Below are 19,792 nucleotides of genomic sequence, written 5' to 3' on the forward strand. Positions count from 1 at the left end.
TGTGACATGCCTTAAAGTCTCGCTTTAATGCTTTATGCCCTAATTATATTAATAGTTTTCCGTCTGAAGAAGAAATAAATGTAAATTTATCACGCGGTCATATTTATAGTTATGTTAACACGTGCATGCTACGTCAGAAATGTACAACGTTTTCAGCCTGTTCATTAAATGTTATTTTAAATACATAAAGCAATACATTCCTGTAAAGTCGCATATTTGATACTGACGATACGGAAGCACGTGGCTAATTATATTATCATTACACGCAGCGATCGATCTGCTGAGTAAAAACATTGACAATGAAAATCATCAACAGCTTATTTCTTAAACATTGTTAGCATAGGTATCAAAAAAATTTTCTGTTTAATGATGTTCCATCGCTGACAAATGGTATTTTTTCACTATTAAAAACAGGAGAAGACGATTTAGTATTTTAGACTTATATACACGATCAAACACCAATTATTATTCAAATGATGAATATAATTTGTGCTCTCTCGCCGGTGGAGCATCTTTAAGGACGCAATGGAATTAGACGGTTTAGTAATCCCAGAACCTTTTAAGTTTATCTTTTCGTATATGATATTAAATGTAAAAATAATAAAGTTTTCTTTCTTTTCATACTAGATCTGATTGGCCATTTCATTTTTGGCATACCACTATGAAAAATAAAATCGAGAATGGCGCGAAAACCCGACGTTATCGTGGTGTCACAATAGAAACATCGATTTGGGAAAAAAATCTCAATTTAAATGATGAATCAAAAGGCAGGCCAGGAGAAAATATCTGAGCCAATCACAGGCCTGCAACGATTTCCTTTGAAAACTACAGAGAGTTCGACGCCCAACTTCAAAGCCACACAGTCAACCACTGTGTACCGTTGTGCGATTCTTTTGATGTACATCAAAGTACTACATTGCCTGTTCTACTATGATATAGTCCAGGGGTGGGTATAACGTCAGTGATAGTAACCCCTGGGGTATCGAGGATGTCCATACTAGGTTCCCGATTTCTTAAACGAAAAACAATGACCAAGTCAAAAATAAGTCTTTCTATTACGTAACTTTAAGCTTGAAATTTTATTTCGAGAAATCATATGTGCTTCTTCATTAGGTAACTTTAAGTTTAAAAAACGACTTAAATCTGTTAATTAATTAATTTCGAGAAATCAGGTCAAGAACTCAATTTGAGAAGTATGTTTCTCATTATTGCGTAACTATTTAAGTTTAAAAAATGACTTAAGTCTAGATCTGTTAATAAATCTCCATAAATCGGGGTCAGAACACAAGAGAAATATATGTGCCATGTAATGTCCATAGGTCGATCCTTTATTCTTTAGGAACTCCGGATTTCCTAAATTTAAAAAAAAAATCTTATAGGTAAATATATTACCATATAGAGGAGTTACTGATAGGATGAAACTAACAAAGACACAAAATGATTAGTTAATTAGGCTATGACGGCAAAGCGTCACGCCGCGTAAACAGATACGGGCTATTTGGGGCATGATGGATCACTGTGTACTGCTACATGACCATATAAGGAATGAACCTCACGTGTGTAATGAGGTCATACTACGTCAGAATTAGCGAGTTATTAAGTACGTAATTAGTATTGTTTGTAAGGCTTGATATAGATATGAAGGTATATATACTACAGTTTAACACGGAACTTTAGGAAAGAGAAAGTGAAGGTATACAGTTATACATATATATCTTAGGTTAACATAAAAAGAAAGAGATAGGTGAAAAAATCAGAGGAGAGGAAACAAGCTTATATATAAGTACACACATTAGTTACCTGTGTCTTCAAGTCTAACGAATCCGAGGATTTTAGGTAAGAATTATGTAGTGGAAAACTAGGACTAGACAACACATAGGTCTTAAACACTGAAAGCTCAGCTACACGAACTTGGCAAACTTATTAAGTCATATTATCTCAAATAATGAGACACACTTGATTTACTTTGTTATCAGTGAATGCTATTAGTAGCTGTCCGACCTACACTGTAACTTCCATTATCATATATAGAAAATAGATGGTCAGAGTCTTAAACTATATTGCTGTATTTTAGCGACGGCCTTCGGCGAGCCATAACCGTTTCTTTCTGACCTGAACCTGAATTACAGCTTATTTTTTTCAGGCGCTGAACATCTATACTTTTTATCCTGCAACATTCATTCAAAACACACACATCTGAAGATGCTCTACCGCCTACAGAGTATAAACGATACTCATCATTTGAACAGTAATTAATGTTTACTCATGAAAATGTATGTCTAATTAAGACAACAAAAAATAATATAAGATAATATGTTTCGCCTTTGGTGGATGCGCAATCATTCGGTATAGGGCATAATGCCATGGACTTTTTTTCGGGACGCAATTTATCATTTCAATATTTTTATCTCGATGTTAACGAAGAAGCTCAAACGTTTCAATGGTGGTATTGGTTTAGAGTAAGAAATTTTTGTAACTGAAAACTAATTCTTCTGCTCCTGGTTTTTTCATGGTGAAAAAATCGCATTCATCAGCAGTGTAGAATATGTCCGTCTTCAAACATGGTTGCGCCTCGGAAGTAGGTCAGTCGAATCGGCGCACGTGCTGAAATTCTAAAATAAATTGTTTTTCGTCAGTGCCGAGTTCAGCAAAAATATATGTGGTAACTCATCCACTGCTTTCCTTTACAAAAACAATGGGGAACATTTATACAAAAATGAATATTCAATATAAGATTATTTATGAGAGTGATCGATAACCGAGGCAAGGTGTGGTTAGTTTCATACTTTATTTGTTTGACATAATTGCTTTTGTGTAAAAGTAATGGCAATGTTTTAATAGCGAAAATATATATAATGAGGAATGCAATGATATTTAACATATTTTAATATAAAATTGCAATAATGCTTGATTGATAACGGTTGAAATCACCTGAAATATAAAAAAAAATATAATGTTTTTTTTATAATATCTAAATATGTAGGATACTATATATTAAATGATAAATAATTTTTTTTATTACACTTGAATAGAAATTACAAAAGTTTACTTTCTAATATAAAATTAAGTAGAACACATGATATGTCATAGGGAACTCAAAATCGATTTTCTTAGAGATTAAGTGTACCTTATAATATCAAATGAAGGAGAACGCATGATATATCATATGGAAATCAAAAATATTTTACTGGAATAGACATTGCAAAAGTGTACCTTATAATATCAACTGAAGGATAACGTATGGTATATCATAGGAAATCATAAAAACCGATTTCTTAGAATAGAAATTACAAAAATTTACCTTGTACTATAAAATTAATTAGATTTTATATATTAAAGGATAAATGAAAAAAAAATATTTTACTCGAATAAGAATTATATAAAAGTGTACTTAATAATATCGAATTAATTAGTAAGAGACATTATAGATTATAGGATAAATATATGTATCGGTATTTTATTCTAACATTTCGTTACCATGGTAACTGAGTGTCTTACTATCAAAATGTGAATTAAACACTCCGTTTTTTAATCTTAACATTTGTAACCATGACAACTAGGTATCTTAATATCAAAATGTAAATTGAACACTCGGGTTTTTTATCTTAACATTTCGTAACCATGGTAACTGGTAACCGAGTATCTTACCATCAAAAGTAAATTGAACACTCCGGCTTTTTATCTTAACAGTTCGTAACCATGGTAACTGAGTATCTTTAATGATATCAAAATGTAAATTGAACACTCCTGTTTTTATCCTAACATTTTTTGGTCACGGTTACTGAGTGATATATCTATTATAACGTATGTCTCAAATCAAACTATTTTGTTTTATCATACAGATGTTCACCACACCATGAACATCAGTTCCAGGTGTAACGTTCATCCTTCAACACTTAAGCGCTACCTTTTCATAGCTGTGTGACGTAATACTTGAAGTGCAAAGTTCACAGTTCAAAAGTTACATCCATCAAACGAGAGAAAAGGCTATACAATGAGAGACGACAAATCCACACATTTGAACTCAACGTTACAGACGAACTAGACGTTTTTTAACTCATGGACACGTGGTAGAATTTCGGATTACTTATTTTGACAGATGAAACGTGTATGCGAATAACTTACTGAGAATTGTTTTTTTGTGAAAGAAGGATGGCTTCAAGGTGTTATATCATTACAAAACCTTGAAAATTTTACTTTAAACAAACAAAATTTGATGAAATTTCGTGGATGAGAACATTTTTAGTGAGTTGGACTTACCGCATAACATAATGGATATACACATAATGGGAACATACACTGTTAATGTATTATGAGAGGTGAAAGTGCGTTCATTTCGGATTTTTATTCGTAGTTCATGGAAACCACATGTTTCGCTTGCAAAACTGACCAAGAACAACATTGATTGAGAGAAACAGCGCCAGTGAAAAAGACAGTCTGTGACATACTCAGACATTTATGTGCATCACTTCGTTAAAAAGATAATAAATTTAGTTCCAAAGTACGGTGGAAACAATCGTTAAGTGATCATTCAAAACCTAACGCCAAGGAAACCTAACCTCATTTAAAACTTAAAGGCAAGGAAACCTAACCTGACTCGAAACTTAAACCTCATTTAAAACTTAAAGGCAAGGAAACCTAACCTGACTCGAAACTTAAAGCCAAGGAAACCTAACCTCATTTAGACCTTAAAGGCAAGGAAACCTAACCTGACTCGAAACTTAAAGCCAAGGAAAGCTAACCGAAAGGAAAGAAAACCTATTGTGAACTTACGTCAGTTCTTTTGTCTTTGTAAATCAGATTCTACGTGACACTATGCTGTGTGTAGCTGTTCTGTTTTGGATTCACCATTGTGGAATCCTTGTTTCGGGTCATGGACGACTCCTGGAACCCGCCGGACGCTCCTCCTTGTGGCGGTTTGGTTATGATACTCCTGTCAACTACAATGATAACCAACTGTTCTGTGGGGGATACAGGGTAAGTAATTAATCTTAAGTCCTCCTATCAGGTAAGGTTTCTTTCAGAAACTAGACTGGGTTTACGTTAAAATATGCATTAACGGGATTTGCGTTGAAAATATCACGCCATTTTTATGTATGGAGAATTGACTTGCAGGCGCGAGATTTTTTTTCGAATTTATTTCCAATTGGAGGAGAATAAATGCAGTAAAATTGCAATAAAATGTCGAATTATATTTCTACGTAAGATTAGTATATATTCCAACAAATAGACTATGGTGAACTTGTATATCAATAAACAACAGCGCCGCAATGTTCGTATCAGTACTTATACTATAAACGTGGATATTTTCACGAGCGCTTAATTTCGCGGTTTGCATACATAAAACTTTCACGGTGTTGTTATTTTCAGGATAGATAAAACTATCATACTTTTGACAACAAAATTTATGCATGTACAGAAGCTTACGCGAGGGGGAATTTTCGCGATCAACCGGCCTTCGCGTTATTAGCAAAGATTTCCCACTCGCGTAAATTTCAAGGTTTACGGTATACTGCGGCAGGTTTGCTTTCGTTCGTTCTTTTTGAATTACTTTTTGTTCTTATGTTATAAAAGAAGATGTCTTGGATCTTTTACCATTAATCATTAGATTGCTAGTAGTTTCGTGAGTTCATCACAACGAAAAAAAAACAAGAACATCAAGAAAACAGAAGAAGAAAGCAAAATAAATAAATAAATTAAAAACAAATCACCGCAAAATAGTCAAATGAAGAATATTAAAGGTATACACGAGATTTTGTAAATCCCAAATAACCACGTTATCAGCCCTCGTTGGTATTTTGGAAAGTTTACTTAATGGGGTTCAATAACACAGAGTTGGGACTGTTGTGGTATATTGTGTCAAGAAACCTTTTTTTGTAAATAATTTGTCCTTCTAGGTCCTTCTAGCTAAAAGTGAATTTATCTGTATATATCATGGGAAGTCATATCCGGCAAACGTTTGAGATCAACTTAAAATTATATTAATTACCACGAATTATCTTCATCCTGTACCTCAAAAATCTATCTCGTGTATGATGACGTCACTTAACTAATACATCACATTTATTGATATTTGTTTTAATTATCTTATATCACATTCCTCAAAATCCCGTTCTATCCCGAACGCCCCCGAAAGACTAATTGGAACGCTTGAAGTTCCCTGACTGGAACAGTTCAATGTGAAATCGTAGGGGTGTGTTAGTTAGCCGTTGATGTATCATTCCATATCCATCATTATTTATTACTTATCAGTGTCTATTATACAAAGTACTTTCTTGTTTGACATTTAAGTTTTTTCATTAAACGTTGAATATGGAATCCCTTACGTGTTTATCATGGACGTTGCTTCTCACTTTCTGTAATCTGTTGCCATAAAGTAGGGACGAGATCCACTGTCACAAGGAGACCCAAACAAAATGGAGTCACTTAGAAACACTACACTCATTATCCATTGCATTAAATGGCCCTTGTTAATGTGCGGAAGTTAAAAAACCAAATGTATTTATTCCAATCATCCATCATAAGTCAATACATACAAAACATTTAAAACTTCTATTCAAATTAATGTTTACAATTCAATGAACTATTTTACTCTTTTCCTTAAAAGTAAATACACCATTATATAAAAAATGATTCCCTGAAGAAACTGAACATAACAACTTGTTTTTTTTAAATGTTTATATTTCGATGTGATATAACCACATGATTTTCAATGTCTTTTTTCATTTATCATTTTCAACCTCTCCTTATTCCGATTGATTTTCATCGATTTTGTAGCGCATTTTCTTTTTACGTGAAATTTTGTTTTAAATTGCACTTAAAACAGATAGTTGGTTATTAAATTTTAGAATAAAATTATTCATACAAGATAATAATTTTGATTTCACAGAATACCGTGGTGCATGATGGGAAATGCGGCGTCTGTGGCGATCCCTTCCAGGGTCCGTTTGAAAATGAGGCTGGAGGAAAGTATGCCACTGGGACCATAGTTCGATACTATGACGTCACTGACCAATATATCAACGTTACTGTGGATATTTCTGCGCACCATCGTGGTCAGTTTGAGTTTCGCTTATGTCCAAATAATGACGTCAACACCAGGGTCACTCAGGAATGTCTTGACCAGCACGTGCTACAAGTCGAAGGAGGGCAAGATGGCGGCATCCATTTTGTTCCCGCCGGAAGTGGTATACATCACCTTAGAATCGGTATACCACGTGGTTTGGTATGCAGTCAATGTGTCCTCCAATGGAAATATACAACAGGTTAGTACTTCAGGATATGAACATCAGTGACGTCATTTCTGATTATGTAAAAATAGAAAATACATGATCACACAAACAATGGTATTCTCAAATATATTCATACATGTCAAATATCGAGAGTGGATAATGCTCATGGATAATAGTCAACCTATATTCCTCAATCAGCTTTCAAAATAACAATAAACGTAATTGATAATTACAGTTAAAATTAACTGAAGTGATGATTACATGGACAATTAACGCAATTGCTAATTACAGTTACATCTATCGTAATTGATCATTATATTTACAATAAACGCAATCGCTAATTAAATTTACATCTAACGTAATTGATAATTACATTTACTATTAATTAACGTAATTGATAATTACATTAACTATCAATTAACGTAATTAATAATAACATTTACAATCAATTAGCGTAATTGATAATTACATTTACAATCAATTAAAGTAATTGATAATAACATTTAAAATCAATTAACGTAATTGATAATCACATTTACTATCAATTAACGTAATTTATAATAACATTTACAATCAATTAACGTCATTGATAATTACATTGTTTATCTACACAGTACACCAATAATAAATGATCAATATAATTAAAGTATTGAAAAAAATCTATTTATACATGTATGTTCTTTTGTTCCGTTACATGCTTTTTGGTCAAAAGTATGTTTTGATACTAATAAATAAGAGAATAGATGAAATTGAAATATTTTGAAAAAATTCTTCAAATTAATGCATTCTGAAAAAGTACTATAAGGAGATACAGCGATAAACCATATTTTCCAGTTTTTCATAATAAAATGTAAAAGTCTCGATTGGTCGTAAGATAAATTGATTGAGTAACAGGAATATTCTCCTAAGAGTCTCAAGCACCTGGTTATATGCTTATATTGAATTAACGTGTAACATTTGTGCTTTTTCATTAATTTCAACAATCAAAACTTCTCAAAATAGACGATAATGATGAATACATAAATTTTGTCTTGGTATCATTTTCATCATATCTAAATAATAGAATCACATGCTGTTAATTATAAGATTTAATTAAAACTACATGCTCTTAAATGAATAATTAAGCTACTTGTATCAATAAACAAATAATGCTGTCTTAAGTATAACGATTAGAACAGATCACATCATGTCTATCATGAAGAGGTAATATTTTAAGTAGATTTTAATTACGAAATCACTTAGTATTTAATGAAGGGTTGAGATTTTAATTAGCAGTTCGCATGGGATTTAGTGTAGTGCAAAACCACATATTATTAAATCAAGGGTCAATATTTTAATTACAAAATCACATATTATTAAATGAAGGGTAAAGATTTTAATTATAAAATCACGTTTTTAAGAGAAAGATTAAAATTTTACACGCAGATCCTGTAATTTATGCGTAAAGTTATATTTTAATCAAAATTGAAAGGCTTTTAAACGAGGACAAAATTTTAATTATCCAATCACAAATAATACTAGTCTTTTAAGAGAGATTATTTGGTGATAAAGATCATATTGGGAACATTTTGGACATGGGACTGTTATAGGTAGACCACATATAGGCACAGGAATGTATAGGGGGCTAGTCCGGAACCACTCAAAAATAATGTATAATGATAAAGTGATAGTATAACGAATGACGTTAACCAATAAAAACTCACCGAATTACACCACAGCACTTTAACCCTGCAATGCATGAAATTTATTTTAAGGTGATTCGTACATCATGCTTGCCATAAAAAGCTAATAAGATTAAGATGAGATATTCATCTTCATTAACAAATTTAAAAAGAATACTAAAAAATATTTGTGGTAGATTACAAAATTTGCAACTGACACTTTGCATTTGTTACTAAAATCTCTATTTTTGTGTTGTAGGAAGTTTAAAAAAAAAAAAAAAAAAAACCCTTACACTAATCACGTCTACATTTAGTGTTTTAATTTCACCAAGAATCGTCAGGAATTACTGCTATTTAAAAAAACTGCATTTTGGTTACAAGTATTCTTGTATTTTTTACGACAAATTCCTGTAAATCTCGATTTCCTGATTTTCTTGTTTGTTTGTTTGGTTTTTTTGTTTTTGTTTTAAAGTTAACTGTTACTCTTATAACGACTCTCTAGGTATTGTTTTGTTTTTAATAAGAATCGCTAGAAATTACGTAACTGCTATTTTTAAAATTTACAAGTTTTTATAGTTATTTTGAAAATTTCTACAGCGATTACCTATACATCTCGATTTTTTAAGCTTTTTGTTTGTCTTTGTATCAAAATGTAAATTGTTAATCTTATAACGTCTACTTATTTGATTTCCTTTTAAGATGAATCGTTAGAAATTACTGGTAATCTTAAAATCTACAAATTTACATTTTTTTAAATTCTTCATTATTTCTAATTATTCGTGGTTTGAGTAAGATAATCACATTTTTTTCTTCGTTGCTAAACAGTTCCTACAGTAGATCTTATTTTGGAGAAAAGTAACAGATAACTATTTTATATTGGATTAAATTCACAGCAAATTAACAAAGAGATATCTTAATTTTGGTTTTAACATTAACAGCAAATTCATTTGATGCAAATTCATTGTGAATTAACAGAGAGCTATTTTATTTTGATTTAAATTTATTGTGAATTAAAAGAGCTATTTTATGCTGGTTTAAATTTATCGTGCATTACACAGAGAGCTATTTTATTTCAGTTTAAATTCATTTTGAATTAACAGACCTATTTAATTCTCGTTTAAATTCATCGTGCATCACACAGAGAGCTATTTTATTTCAGATTAAATTCATTGTGAATTAACAGAGCTATTTTTATTCTGGTTTAAATTCATCGTGCATCACACAGAGAGCTATTTTATTTCAGATTAAATTCATTGTGAATTAACAGAGCTATTTTTATTCTGGTTTAAATTCATCGTGCAGTACACAGAGAGCTATTTAATTCTGGTTTAAATTCATTGTTTATTAACAGAGATTTTTATTTTTATTTAAATTTACAACGTATTCACAGAGAGTTATTTTGTTTTAAATTCATTGTGAATTAATAGAGAGTTATTTTATTTTGATCTAAATTTATTATGAATTAACAGAGAGTTATTTTATTTTGGTGCTATCCACAGTAATTTAAGTAAAAGTGCACGAGGACTATTTTGTTTTTGCTTAATTTCACGGTCAGCCATTATACTTGTAGAGCTGTTGATACAGGCGACAATGACACTTACATGGCAGTTTTATTATAAGTATACATTAAAGACGTCAACATATTATACATAAATATATATAAATCGGGGGAATGTCTGTACCGACATGACCCCTTAACAGCCTGTTTGAATAAAAAAACTGTGACAGTTAATGTGTATAGCCTGGTATTTGATGTGTAACCATTCAGTCATCGCTAAGTAATGGGGCCCTAGTTACCAGAACAAAAGCGTATGAATTTTAGAGATAAGTTGCCGCGTATATACACTCATTTTCCCTTCACCACAAACAGATTTTTATATTTCTCCTAGAAAGTATATGCCATGAGCTATGCATTGATATTACATTCATCAAGTTACTGAAAGTAAAAGCTGAAATATATACATTTATATATTAGAACAAGAGCTGTTGGAGAACAGCAAAGCTCGCCTATTCAGAAGAAGTTGATGTTCAAGTATTTACTATTTAAACATGGAAATATGACAAATTAACCGACTCAAAACCCCCCTAAAGGGCCCCAAATTGGTTGTATTATCACGTTCAGCATCCATACACATTAGGAAAATAAAATCATAAACATTTATGATGACTTAAGCTTAAACAATTGACGAAACAGAAACTTGCTCAAAAACTTTAACGTGAAATGGGACGCCAACGCTGAACTGACGCCGACGCCGACGCCGGGGTGACAACATTAGCTCCCCCTATTCTTAAATAGGCGAACTAATTATTTCAACCCCATAGTAAATACAAATATGAAAGATAATAATAAACAATTTAATTTGGGGCAGAGAAGTGATTCTAACAGCGTGGAATTATTTCTTTTTCCTATATTTATTACTTTTAGTAATTCTTATCCTACAGATATTAAGGATCCAGTGTTGATATTACTTCCTTGACCCATAAACAATTGAATGCATATACTAAACGTTTATAATTTGGTTTCACTCACAACTCATAACTTTAACATTCGATGATTTGTTTCCAATCAATATGTCCTCGCAGAACGACCATTGAGCGAAAACACAAAAGAACCCATCGCTTAGCAACAGTATAGAGGTATTTGCCCATGCATAAAATATGTGACGTTGGTATCGTCAATTAAATATCACGTTGAGGTAGATGATGTTTAGGCTACCAAGGACATGTATATAAATAGAATACTTACCTGTCATGGATACTCACCAGCTTTTCCTACTTAACTCGACTTCAACTAAACAAAATCTTGATAATACTAATTACATAATATGTTAATCTAATACTTCCCTTCTATTCATATGTAAAAATGTACTCACAATCTTATCATACTAAACTCGACATAAACTAAAGTAGTTTCAAATACCTAATATATTGTATGTCAATATAATACTAACCTTCATCGATATTCACCGTACTAAACTCAACTTAAAGTAAAGCAGTCCCAACAATTCACTCAAATCATTGATGTTTCGATTTTCTAATATTATCGGGTTATGAAAAGCTTTGTTTACAAAATAATCTCAATCCGCTACAGATATTTTACACCCGATGAAATACAAAAAATGCAACATCGATTAAATAGAATTATATTATTTTATAGAACTATTGTAATATTCTATTATTTTCAAGTACTTTTGTGCAAACAAGAATTAAAACCATTTTATCTTTAATCGGTAACAAATACATTTTGGAACTTTCATCAACTTGCATAATTCCTGACGCTAACAATGACGCCATCGGCATTCCAAAGTCAGGTTAGGTTTACTAGCAGATATATATTTGATTTAAAAGTACATTCCGAGACAGCTGTTAATTTTAAACATTTCCTTATAAAACCAGGTATAAAATTTATTAGAGTCCTAAGTTAATAGCTTACCTTAAGACTAGACTTATCACGTCTTAGTATGTACTTTCGTTGGCCGGATTGATTTCTTCTCGCTCCTTTAAATTGTTACAAATAATGATAAACGATATCTAATAAATCAAATCAACGCTTGATATCCTAGGAAAAGCTCAGTATAATACAAGCGCGATCATGACATAGATGGTGGTCTACTTGGCAGGATCTAGATCAAAGCAATATTTATTAGAACGTGATAACAGCAAGCGTAATTGGAGCGGTGATGTATTTGTATGTGTGTATATTAGATTGCCAAACACGTTCGGGACTACTTTCCACCACAACCATTTTTAGACAGGTTACTTTTAAGTTGTTTTATCATCCATAATCTATTCAGTGACAGTTCCGTGCGGACTGCGAATTTTCCGGACTATCGGCGTCCAGTGGTTTGCTTTGTTCAATCTAATCGAACCAATTCGAATATTTATATTACGGAAATTTATCATCTGGTCACGTTCAAAATAACAAAATTTCGGCACTCTTTGTTTTGTTCCAAGTTTAAGTACCGTAATATGTGATGTACATACTCACGAATCACGTGCACTTTGTTTGTTTTTGTGTCACCTTGTATGTGCCGTAATGTTTTTTTGTTTAACGACCTATTGACAGCTTGGGTCTTTTCAGGACACAGTAGAAGTATTGGGAGGGATGTTTGCGCATTTGTTAATTTCTAACCGTAATAAACTACATAAGTTATATGGTCACTCTTTCCAATTTATTGGCGAGTATGTATCTTACCTATGCTGGAATCGTGTTGTGTCTCCTTGTGATAGTTTGACTCTTGTTATTTTACAATGCTATCCCCCTGAAGCATACTGGCTGAGACACCGAACAACACATCCCATCCTTGTTTGTTTGTTTGTTTGATTAATTAACGTCCTATTAACAGCTATGGTCATGTAAGGACGGCCTCCCATGTATGCGGTGTGTTGCGTGTATGTTGTGCGAGGTGCGTGTTTTGGGAGACTGCAGTATATTAATGTTGTGTCTTCTTGTATAGTGGAACTGTTGCCCTTTTTATAGTGCTATGTCACTGAAGCATGCCGCCGAAGACACCAAGCAACACGCCCCACCCGGTCACATTATACTGACAACGGGCGAACCAGTCGTCCCACTCCCTGTTTGCTGAGCGCTAAGCAGGTGCAGAAACTACCACTTTTATAGACTTTGGTGTGTCTCGACTAGGGGACAGAACCCAGAGCCTTCCTCACAGGGGCGAACCGGTCACATTATACTGATAAAGGACGAACACATTTAGCTTTGGCACTCATTTCAGAATCCAATGCGAAATGTGACCCAAAAACCTGAAGTAAGGCCTCATTCCATTTATTACATTTTATTTGAAGTCACGTGCAACGGTGGCTACTGTTTATTGTCGTTATATATCATTATTATGCTTGAATTACAATTCATCTTAAGAACAATTTGTTTTACTCCTTTTCTTTTTGTTTTAGGGAATTTCTGGGGCGTTGACAAAGACAGTGGAAGAGGATGCATTGGATGTGGTGACCAAGAGCGTTTCGTAAATTGTGCAGATATTGCCATTGGCGACGATTCTTTATATGAAAAGTCAAACCGGAACATTACAAAGAGCGCCACCTACGTCCCTCACCATGACGAGGCACATGATCATACGTCTCATTATCGCGGTCATTTCCATGGAAACGTTAACCATACATACTCATCTGACAAACCAGAAGAATGCAATCGGTGTTATGCCTTACCAACATGGCAGCATTTCCCGGATATGGATAATTGGTGCGACTCGAACTGCAAGCTGGGTAATTGTCCCCCGTGTCGTTGCTATTGTGGCTGTCCCAAAATCAAGTTCGACAACCCATGCGTTGGTAGGGGAGAATATGACACATTCGATAAGATGGCAGGATGGTGTTGGAGGGAATGTTGCGAGTCCGAATGTCCTATAGACAAATGCGCATGCTCGGAAACCGTGAAATATCCCTCTACTTCCGGTTATGTGGTTCAAAAGCAGTTCTTTGATGTGCCATCAGTTGATTTATTTCCAGATTCAAAAAATCTGCATTCCCATGGAGACGTGCACCACACTGATCATCACCATGGTTACCATCCACACGGAAACACACGACATGGTCACCGTCACCATGGTGAGTCACGTGATACCAGTGACGATGTCAGTAACAGCAGCGAGGATGATAGTAATGAGTCAGAAAGTGAAGGCGATGATGATAACAGCGATGATGATAATGATGACTCGGCTGACGATGAATCCACTTCTGTTAATGCTGTGAATATCCAACCTCCGGGGCATGCTCTGACCCAGATAAATATTCTGACTGAACTTGGACAGCGACATCCTACCAATAGCGTAAGAAAGTTTCATCCAATCAACAATAGGTTTTCACAAAGCCCCAATGGACACATTTCTTCAACAGGGAAACTGTATGTATTGAATGCTGAAGACAATTCCGCAGAATCTTCCAACGAGGACGTCAACTCCGATTCATCAAGACTGAACTCGTTTGTGTTGAGCGAGGTCCGAGTAATGAAGGTTAACAAGCCATCTAAAAAGAAAAACAATGCCATCAATCCGGTTCTATCGAAAGGAAATTTCCTGTCGCGCTTCACTCTCAGAGAAGTACATCGGACAAAGGTTAATAAAACTTCACCGAATGACGTCACTTCCGCCAGACATTTAAGTGTGAGTGTACCTCAGTTTCTATCGTTACTACTAGAAGACAAAACAACAACTGGACTTACTTCAGGTCGTGCATCTACACTGGCTTCAACAAAGTCCCCACCTCCGACGTCCCCTGGTAGTACAAAATCTTCACTGGGTAATCCTTCACCGAGTATGTCAAGTTCACAGTTCACTATAAGTAATGGAGTGCCTGATTTACTATCGTCTCCTGCTGATGTGACATCAAGTTCAGTTTCACAGGATTATGCGTCCTTATCAGAATCTCGTCCAACGACAGGTGATGCATTGTCATCATCAGGGGGCGTTGATGTTTTCGGTCACGACGGTACACTGACAGCACAAACACACCAACACACTAACGATATGGCGACGCCAATACAAACACCGACACAAGAACACGTGACTGATGTATCGGTCACACGTGTACCCGCACGTCCGCTAGTTTTACCGATGACATCAAATGCTAACGAAATTGACTTCCTAAAAAAGATGACGATCCACCCTCGACTCCTATCGGCTGCTATGGATCTTCGGCCATCTTTGCATGAATTTGTAGATCAACAGCCCCTTGTAGTATCGAAAATAGAACCGGATACTGATCATCACATTACAGATGATATAATCAGTACACCTGTACCGGGAATACAAGACCATTCTAAAGTTACAGGAAATACCAATGGAAATAACGGTATAACAGAACCGGAAATTAATGATAAAACTGAAATGAAAACTGTAGATTCAATTACAACTGATAATCACGTTACTACAGAGGGTGTCCGAAAGGAAAAGGATTTGACTTCTGTTATTTCGGATTCTTCTGCAGTTACCCAAATATTGCCTATTGCAAAGGTATCGGACAAACTACAGCAAGTTTCTAAAAGTATTCTGGATAAAAAGATGGAGGTTGACAATATCATTCGTGAAGAAACAAACACAGGTCACGCCAGCCAACACACGAAAAGTTTTTCATATCATAATTTAAATATTGTTGAACCTGATAAAATAGAGGGAGACAATCAAGATGAAGCCCCGTACGTAATAGACGCAAGACTCCTTAATCAAATGTTAAATACTGTTCAGTCCTGGATCAACCATCCAATGTTTGTTGTTAATTGATGAGGTCATTAGTGTTAGTGTTTATTGATGAGGTCATTAGTGCTAGTGTTAATTGATGACGTCATGAGTGTTAGTGTTCATTGATGACGTCATAAGTGTTAGTGTTAATTGATGACGTCATTAGTGCTAGTGTTAATTGATGACGTCACTAGTGCTAGTGTTAAATGATGAGGTCAGTGGTGCTAGCGTTAATTGATGACGTCAATATTGACAGTGTTGTCTAGTCTTTTGTTAACTTATTTAATTGTCAAAATATTTTCATTGATATGTGTTCTGATGCCATTTACCCATGCATCTCTGACTCATAAGTATCTGCCCATGTGAGTAGGTATTGATTAAAACGTCACGTGTTTATGACCATGGCGTCACAATGGTTCATTACCCGAAAAGGGAGACTATCTAAGGGAGATAACTACTAAGGTAGCGTGTTATATGCAAAGTAGAAATTATAAGGCACCTGTATTATCTTCTTGATAATATCATAATGCAGCTGTGATATATCAGGTTACAAGCTGTGACGTCAGAGTAGAATCAAATGTTTGGTATAGTTTTTAATACCTAATTGTTTTTCATTAATTTTCTTCAAAATGTAAATGTTCAATACATTTGTTTTTTTTGTATTTTAGTTTTGTCATTTGTCATTTGTTTTTGTTACAACATTTGTTACAGTGACAGGTTTGTTGTTGTGTTGACAACATTGGTTACAGTGACAGGTTTGTTGTTGTGTTGACAACATTGGTTACAGTGACAGGTTTGTTGTTGTGTTGACAACATTGGTTTACAGTGACAGGTTTGTTGTTGTGTTGACAACATTTGCAAATTTAATCTTGGTTTTAAAGTGAAAGAATGTCTTTCGGTATCAGTTCAATGTCATACATCAGAGAACTGGTTGTCAATATATTAAGAATATCTTATATCCTTATTGCTGTGCTACAGCATTTTTATGTAGACAAGTTTGAAATTCTGTTAAAGAAATTATTAATAATTGTCGTTTTCACGGCAATAAATTATCAAATTCAGTTCATCAAAACGTAAATGTTGTCAATATAATATAAATACATGTGTATCCCATATCATTGTAAGTTACTGTGTTCACCGTTTTGAAAGTGACAACTTTGAAGTTCTGTTGAAGAAATTTGTAAATATAACTGTCGTTTTACAGCGATAAATCGTCTCTAAAAATTAGTTCATAAATGCGTAAATGTTGTCAATTAAGTATGGCTTGTTTAAAACGGATGTCATTGGGACCAGCATATTTGGCCGGTATGTAAGGATTCCGGATTGTACAGGGTTTCCTTCTTAATAGCAGTAATTAAAACATCAATCTAATTAAAATAAGACTTGCAATTCCGCTCCACTACGATGCTCTAAGATACGCATATTTTAATTAGATTGTTAAAACATGTCTTGATTTAACACGTGGAAAAATCAGTAACCAATTTTATATTCAATGTTTTATTTACTGTAATTACGAAGGAAAACCCTGAATAACTCGGAATCCTTACGCCGGACAAGACAAGGACCGGTTCTAATAGGTTTTACTGTACTGTATATATAGACAATAGACGTGTCATCCCATAAAAATGCATTGTCGTATCGATGCATTTTGTAATTTATAACAAATGATGTATTGAAATTATTCTTTGATTTCTATGAATACATTATGCTAATTATGAATAAAACATCAGTTTTGATGTATCGTATGTTTGTACGCACATATATAGAGATATTATGATGAAATTCCAAATGCATCATCAATCTTACTTTGAAGAAAATAAAAGTAATTGAGTATAAAATAATGTTACGGTACGGTACAAATGCATAAATACTCATAAACGAAACATGTTCGTGTAAATTGATGGAACACATATCAAGTAAAATTACAATTTATACGAGATTTGAGAAAACTCGTCTCGAAAAAACTCGTCTTGGAGTTTCTCTAAAACGATCCATCTTTGATCCTTCTCAGAGTAAGCAAAACATCATCAATCACATTTAATAAAGTTAAGTATATTCTGGCTTGTTTTATGAGTGACGATGTTATTGCGTATTACCATGAAACAATCAGATTACCTGGTGTTGATTTCAGACGTGTCGTCATGGCAATAAACAAAAATAAACGATCTATCACCTTAAATTACACCAAGGTATGTTTTAGCTACATTGTAACAATACCAGGTGTTACAGATATGCATAAACTGATTACCTTTATGCGTACATCAGATGACAATAGGATGTAAATTTCTGAAATCAACATCACAGTTGAAGGACCACTTCCTTTCATGTATCATAGGTAAAATTTTGTATACATATATATAGAGAGAGTATATTCCTTACGGATTAATTTGAATAGATTTTTTATGTTATGGAGATATAACACAAAAATCTGAGTGTACTTAAATAAACCGCGAAGCAGTTTATGATGAGAGTACACTCAAGATTTTTGTGTTATATCTCCATAACATAAAAAATCTATTCAAATTAATCCTTATAATTCAAATTACTAAAGATGATCTCTTCAATACTCAAAATTCATTCTGGGACTCTTTTGTCTATGGAATCATTACGCCGTCATCTCAGCCAATCAGAAGCAACGTCACAAACGGCGACGTTATTTTTTCCTTACGGGCTGATAAAGTAAATTTTTAAACCAATGAAAATGCTCGTAACAAGCAGAAATGAATAATTTAATCCTAACTAAAAGGTTATGATTAATCAAAAGGAATACAATAAAGATATCTCTAACAAGTATTAAGTAAAACATGTTTACATTAACAAATGTATAATTATGTACATTTAAAAGCACACAACTTTTCCGATATTTGATTTTTAAATTGGTAAACTTGGTAATTTTGTAGAGACAAACAAATTATCATCTTAACATTAGTATTACGATCATCATAAAATTCTTAATAATTGACTTAAAACATTACAGTAAGTGCTGCAAGCAACACACGTCCCCTGTCGTTAATTACATTTTTTAATCTATGTCAAGTGATTATTAAAACTTATGCTATCATTGTATGAAGTTTGAACACATTTCATTGATGTGTTCTCAAGTTGTCATCCGGAAACTAACATTTGTGACACAATTCTATTTTTAGTAACAGTTACCTTTGTAGTTGACCTTTTGACTTCAAATTCAATCACAAGCTATATTGTCACATGTGCTACTTTTTTGAGTGTGATCAAAATCCATCAATTCGTTTAATACATTATTCAGAGAGTAATGATAATTGTAGTATTACCGGTAAGCTAGCAACTTTTTGCCACTCTACAAAATTATCAATATCGTTTTACATTCCCATTTTGAAAATCCAAAGCCGTTTCGGAAAGGTAGTGACCCTTTAACGCAATTTGTGTTCCACCAATGACAAATTGTATTCACTCTCTATCAAAAACAGGGGCAGACAAAATAGTATTTTTCTTCAGTTACAAAAGTTACTTACTTTACATCAGTACCACCATTGAAAATGTGGGCTTTTCATTTTACTTCAATAGCATACAAACGGTCATTCTCGAAATTTCAGGGGATACTATCACTGTCGATAATTCAGGGGTTACTATAACTTTCGCCATATCCACCCTGGAAATCTAAGTGGTATAGCAATCCCGGAGTACCCGGCGAAAAGCACCGACCAGCAGTAGA

This window comes from Argopecten irradians, chromosome 13, assembly GCF_041381155.1.
Source record: "Argopecten irradians isolate NY chromosome 13, Ai_NY, whole genome shotgun sequence".
Classification (NCBI taxonomy): Eukaryota; Metazoa; Mollusca; class Bivalvia; order Pectinida; family Pectinidae; genus Argopecten; species Argopecten irradians.